Below are 6,971 nucleotides of genomic sequence, written 5' to 3'. Positions count from 1 at the left end.
ATTCATATTAGCACCATGCAATATAACTTAGATTAAGTAAAAAATCTCAGACATTTTTAAATCAAATGAAATATGAGAGCCAGAGAGAGAGACCCAGAGCCAGAGAGAGAGAGCGAGAGCCAGAGAGAGAGAGCGAGAGCCAGAGAGAGAGCGCCACAGAGCCAGAGAGAGAGAGCGTGAGCCAGAGAGAGAGAGAGTCAGAGAGAGAGAGAGAGTCAGAGAGAGAGAGAGTCAGAGAGAGAGAGAGTCAGAGAGAGAGAGAGAGCCAGAGAGTGAGAGAGAGAGAGCCAGAGAGAGAGAGAGCCAGAGAGAGAGAGAGAGAGCCAGAGAGAGAGAGAGCCAGAGAGAGCCAGAGAGAAAGAGAGCCAGAGAGAGCGAAAGAGCCAGAGAGAGCGAGAGAGCCAGAGAGAGAGAGACAGAGCCAGAGAGAGAGAGAGCCAGAGAGAGAGAGGGAGAGAGAGAGGGAGAGGGAGAGAGAGAGAGAGAGAGAGAGAGAGAGAGAGAGAGAGAGAGAGAGAGAGAGAGAGAGAGAGAGAGAGAGAGAGAGAGAGCCAGAGAGAGAGAGAGAGAGAGAGCCAGAGAGAGAGAGAGAGAGAGAGCCAGAGAGAGAGAGAGAGAGAGAGCCAGAGAGAGAGAGAGAGAGAGCCAGAGAGAGAGAGAGAGAGCCAGAGAGAGAGAGAGAGAGCCAGAGAGAGAGAGCAAGAGAGCCAGAGAGAGCCAGAGAGAGCGAGAGAGAGAGAGCCATAGAGAGAGAGAGCCAGAGAGAGAGAGAGAGCAAGAGAGCCAGAGAGAGAGAGAGCCAGAGAGAGAGAGAGAGCAAGAGAGCCAGAGAGAGAGAGAGAAAGAGAGAGACAGACAGAGACAGAAAGACACACACACAACAAAAGAGGAGACAGAACAAAATTAAGGCAAGGAGAGAGAAGACAGAACAGAAACAACAGAGAGAGGAGAGAAATGAGAAATCATTGAAGAGAAGGGGAAGAGAAACACAAGATAAGAAAAAGATACAAGAAAAATATACAAGATAAAAATGACATAAATGAATACCACAAATATAAAAAGTAAAGGAAGAGAGAAGCTAGAAGAGACAGGAAACGAGAGGTGTTAGAAGAGAGGAGGAAAGGAGAGATTAAAAGACAAGAAAAACAGGAGAGAAACGTAAAAGAAATAAAAAAAAGGGACATTTGTGAGGAGAGAAAATAAAGAGACCAGAGAAGACCATATATCAAGAGTGTGAGGATAAAGACTTGTATATTTTCTTAGTAGACATCCACTGGCTCTTGTTGCCCCTCTTGTATACGAATTGTACTTGCAAGTTTTCCCTGAAAAGATATTAACAAAATTAATATTTAATTATTTATTTATATAAATTACACACACACAAACTTATATATATATATATATATATATATATATATATATATATATATATATATATATATATATATATATATATATATATATATATATATATATATATATATATATATATATATATATATATATAATATATATAGACCAGAGACCAATTATATATATATATATATATATATATATAATTTCGTAAACCTCACCCTGTATACATTCATGTTTCTACATGTTAAACAAGCTACGAGGATGAGGGAAGGGGATGTTCCCTCCATGCTGGATATTATATTTACCAGGAAAGAGAAAGATATATTTATCATTCAGTACCTCCCTCCTTTGGTACCTCCCTCCTTTTACCCAAGTGACATGGTCACTTGGGTAAAAGTGACCATGTCTTTTTGGGAATAAAGTATGCAATGCATTATAATCTGGAAGAAAATGAGCTTGAAGCAGTTGAAAAACCTGACTTGTGGAGAGGTCATTATGGGGAACTCAGATATTTCCTTAAGGAATTTGACAAACACTTGCTGTTAGGACATGAAGTAAATGAGATGTATGTCAAGTTTTGTGAAATATATGATAATGGCACAACAAAATTTATACTAAAGCAGAGATGCAGAACTAGGAAAAGGGGAAAAATTGCCCAAACATACAACCAATACACAGATGCGAGAAACAACAATAGCAGTAAGGAGAGGGGCAGAAAGACTGACTTTCGGTCATATTCAACAACACAAATATACATACACACACACACATTATTGGAAAAAATTGGAATTGGAATATTGGAAAAAATAATTAAAACTAAATGGGTAGAACACCTGGAGAGAAATGATATAATTTCAGACAGACAGTATGGTTTTCGATTTGGAAGATCCTGTGTATCGAATTTACTCAGTTTCTATGATCGAGCAACAGATATATTACAGGAAAGAGATGGTTGGGTTGACTGCATCTATTTGGACCTAAAAAAGGCATTCGACAGTTCCACATAGAGAGGTTGTTCTGGAAACTGGAAAATATTGGAGGGGTGACAGGTAAGCTTCTAATATGGATGAAAAATTTTCTGACATAGAAAAATGAGGGCAGTAATCAGAGGCAATGTATCGGACTGGAGAAATGTCACAAGTGGAGTACCACAGGGTTCAGTTCTTGCACCAGTGATGTTTATTGTCTACATAAATGATCTACCAGTTGGTATACAGAATTACATGAACATGTTTGCTGATGATGCTAAGATAATAGGAAGGATAAGAAATTTAGATGATTGTCATGCCCTTCAAAAAAACCTGGATAAAATAAGTATATGGAGCACCACTTGGCAAATGGAATTTAATGTTAATAAATGCCATGTTATGGAATGTGGAACAGGAGAACATAGACCCCACACAACCTATACATTATGTGAGAAATCTTTAAAGAATTCTGATAAAGAAAGAGATCTAGGGGTGGTTCTAGATAGAAAACTATCACCTGAGGACCACATAAAGAATATTGTGCGCGGAGCCTATGCTACGCTTTCTAACTTTAGAATTGCGTTTAAATACATGGATGGTGATATACTAAAGAAATTGTTCATGACTTTTGTTACGCCAAAGCTAGAATATGCAGCTGTTGTGTGGTGCCCAACAACAGAAGTTGGCCCATATCTTAAGAAGCACATCAACAAACTGGAAAAGGTGCAAAGACATGCTACTAAGTGGCTCCCAGAACTGAAGGGCAAGAGCTACGAGGAGACGTTAGAGGCATTAAATATGCCAAAACTAAAAGACAGAAGAGGTGATATGATCACTACATACAAAATAGTAACAGGAATTGATAAAATCGACAGGGAAGATTTCCTGAGACCTGGAACTTCAAGAACAGGAGGTCATAGATTGAAACTAGCTTAACACAGATGCTAAAGAAATATAAGAAAATTCACTTTCGCAAATAGAGTGGTAGACGGTTGGAACAAGTTAGGTGAGAAGGTGGTGGAGGCCAAGACTGTCAGTAGTTTCAAAGCGTTATATGACAAAGAGTGCTGGGAAGACGGTCTCATCCTTTAACTACACTTAGGTAATTACACACACACACACACATACATATTATATATATATATATATATATATATATATATATATATATATATATATATATATATATATATATATATATATATATATATATATATATATATATATATATATAATATGTATGTCGTACCTAGTCGCCAGAACGCACTTTTCAGCCTACTATGCAAGGCCAGATTTGCCTAATAAGCCAAGTTTTCATGAATTAATATATTTTCTCTATTTTTTTTCTTATGAAATGATAAAGCTATCCATTTCATTATGTATGAGGTCAATTCTTTTTTTATTGGAGTTAAAATTAATAGAGATATATGACCGAACCTAACCTATCTTTATAGGTTAGGTTAGGTAGCTGAAAATGTTAGGTTAGGTAGTCGAAAAAACATTAATTCAAGAAAACTTGGCTTATTAGGCAAATCGGGCCTTGCATAGTAGGCTGAGATGTGCGTTCTGGCTACTAGGTACGACACATTATATATATATTTATATATATATATATTTATTTAAATATATATATATATATATATATATATATATATATATATATATATATATATATATATATATATATATATATATATCGGACAATTAGTAAAAAAAAAAAAAAAAAATTAAATTATTTTACCTTGTACCTAGATCCACCAGGCCTGTTTGGTGCCTGTTTCAGTACTTCAGACATCTGGAAGGTCACATCCTCCTCCTCAACTTGTGGATGTGCGTTGATAGATGATTCTGTAAAATTAAGTTATTTATATAATAATAAATTCAGTATAACAATAATATTCTGTAAAATTAAAAGTAATTTATACATCAATCAGATAAAACTCTCCAGAGATGGTGATACACAACATATAAAGGACAAGTTTCAGAACAAAATATGCATTTAGGAATAAGGTTTTGTACATGTAGGTAGCACATGAGAAAATAAGTGGAAGGTGATCAAGTTTATATTAACATGTTAATGACTTTGTTAAGGCTTTGCAAGAATGAAAAAATATTAATAATATAATATCACCTACCAATTAATTGTACATCATTTATAAGTCAATTATTTGCATTATTATTATTCAATACTAATGATATAAAAATGCATTTTGTAATCTACTATTTATGCAAGTATTAAGCACAGGATCATGAAATAAACTGCAAAATGCTGTAATGGATAAACCAATTAAGTTTACATTTTCCTATAGCTAAGTCAGTCAGTTCTATTAGCAGCAGAGAACAATTATGCCCAACCTCTATTAAATGAAACAATCTTAAGAGCAAGTGATAGAAATATAATCATTTATGCTTGGGATTATGGAATGGTTCCAAATATGAAAAATATTAAGTTTTTTGGTTAAAATTTTTTAACTTAAAATTTACATTTTTAAGTGAATTTTAAACTTTAAAAAAATTATTTAATTTTTTGGTTACTTACTTAAAATAACATTATATAGTTCTTGTTTTTGTAGAAATGCCAATTTCTTCTTTTGCCCTTCCAGACTGTATAGTGACCACAGGCCGTTTGTTCATATCTTCATTATTCTTCGAACTGTGGTTGCACAATCAGACCCACGTACACTGGTTAAAAGCATCACCTAAAAGCAACAACAAAAATGTAGTACACTGACGAATTTTGAATATATATATATATATATATATATATATATATATATATATATATATATATATATATATATATATATATATATATATATATACTATATATATATATATATAATATATATATATATATATATATATATATATGTATAATATATATATATATATATATATATATATATATATATATATATATATATATATATATATATATATATATATATATATATATATAATATATATATATATATATATATATATATATATATATATATATATATATATATATATATATATATATATATATATATATTAGTTGATTTTATACCCGCATTAGGTCAGGTGATAATACAATGAAGGTGAAAACATGGGGGGATACATAAGGGATAAACATAGGGGCTGCAGAAGGCTTATTGGCCCATACGAGGCATCTCCTATCTAAACACAAAGATTAATCCAGTGTAATTGGCCTGTTATGTTGTAACATAACATATATATATATATATATATATATATATATATATATATATATATATATATACATATATATATATATATATATATATATATATATATATATATATATGTGTTTATATATATATGTATGCCATATACATATATATATATGTGTATATATATATATGTATGCCATATACATATATATGCTATGTTGTATGCTACAACTTGGCTGATAATAAAGCCATTCACAACTGCAGGCCTAATAAAAAAAGGAGGTGGCATAGCAATATCTTACAAAGATACCTTCATCTGCAATAGTCTCATTAGTAATAGAGACGACTATTGTGAATATACCTTTGCCAAGTTCTCCAGTAAATCCCTTAAATCCTCCTTGACTATAAGTGCCATCTATAGATTTCCCAATACCGACATAGCTTCATTCTCAGATAACGTAAGGAATCTTATCATAAATAACAATCTCAACAAAAATCAAACCAACTTAGTGGTTTGTAATGGTGAACAAAACATGCAGATACTTATATATAACCTGTGAATAGAGTGTAATAACACCAAAACTATTTGTTTATTGTTTTATGACCATAATAATTGAATCACTAATATGATTCACTAATATATAATCCTAATAATAATCACTAATATATAATCCATTGAGCATGCTGCATCTCTTTCAGTCTCTTTGCAATTTGAACAAGAGGGTTTTTAATTGATCGAACCATATTCTTAAAGTAAAGTAAATGAGATGTATTCCATATTTTGCAAAATATACGATGAAGGCACACAAACATTCACACCAAAACTGAAGGGCAGGATTTATGAGGAGACATTAGAGGCATTAAATATTCCAAACTAGAAGACAGAAGGAAAAGAGGAGATATGATCACTACGTACAAAACAGTAACAGGAATTGATAAACTTGATAGGGAAGATTTCCCGAGACCTGGAATTTCAAGAACAAGAGGTTATAGATTTAAACGAACTAAACAAAGATGCCGAAGAAATGTAAGACAATTCACTTTTGCAAACAGAATGGTAAACGGTTGGAACATGTTAGGTGAGAAGGTGGTGAAGGCCAAATCCGTCAAAAGTTTCAAAGCATTATATGACAAAGAGTGCTGGGAAAATGGGACACCACGAGTGTAGCTCTCCATCCATCTGATTGATAACCCAAATGAATTTTTCATGGATATGATACCAACATCAAATCATAAATCAGATGTGATCCTATCCCCACTGGATTTTGAAGAAGCCATAGACAGTATGCCTATGCACTCTGCACCAGGCCCTGACTCTTGGAACTCTATATTCATCAAGAACTGTAAAAAACGTTATCGCAGGCCCTTCACATTCTTTGGAGACAAAGCCAAGATACTGGCATTGTCCCTGACATACTAAAAACAGCAGAGATAGCACCGCCCCATAAAGGAGGAAATAAGGCAGAGGCAA

At 33.2% G+C, this 6,971-nt stretch overlaps 1 long non-coding RNA gene across 1 annotated transcript; it reads right to left on the bottom strand.

Moving 5' to 3' along the window:
- Positions 1-784: 784 nt before the first annotated feature.
- LOC138354050 (uncharacterized) lies at positions 785-5,017 on the bottom strand. Its single transcript, XR_011223406.1, has 3 exons — positions 4,864-5,017; positions 4,066-4,172; positions 785-1,322 (listed from the first exon to the last, which is right to left on the bottom strand). It is a non-coding gene; the product is annotated as an uncharacterized lncRNA (long non-coding RNA).
- Positions 5,018-6,971: the final 1,954 nt, after the last annotated feature.

The sequence above is a fragment of the Procambarus clarkii genome, chromosome 61 (genome assembly GCF_040958095.1).
Source record: "Procambarus clarkii isolate CNS0578487 chromosome 61, FALCON_Pclarkii_2.0, whole genome shotgun sequence".
In the NCBI taxonomy this organism is placed as follows: domain Eukaryota; kingdom Metazoa; phylum Arthropoda; class Malacostraca; order Decapoda; family Cambaridae; genus Procambarus; species Procambarus clarkii.
The sequence above is the reverse complement of the archived record's forward strand: the minus strand, read 5'-3'. Positions and strand labels throughout refer to the sequence as shown.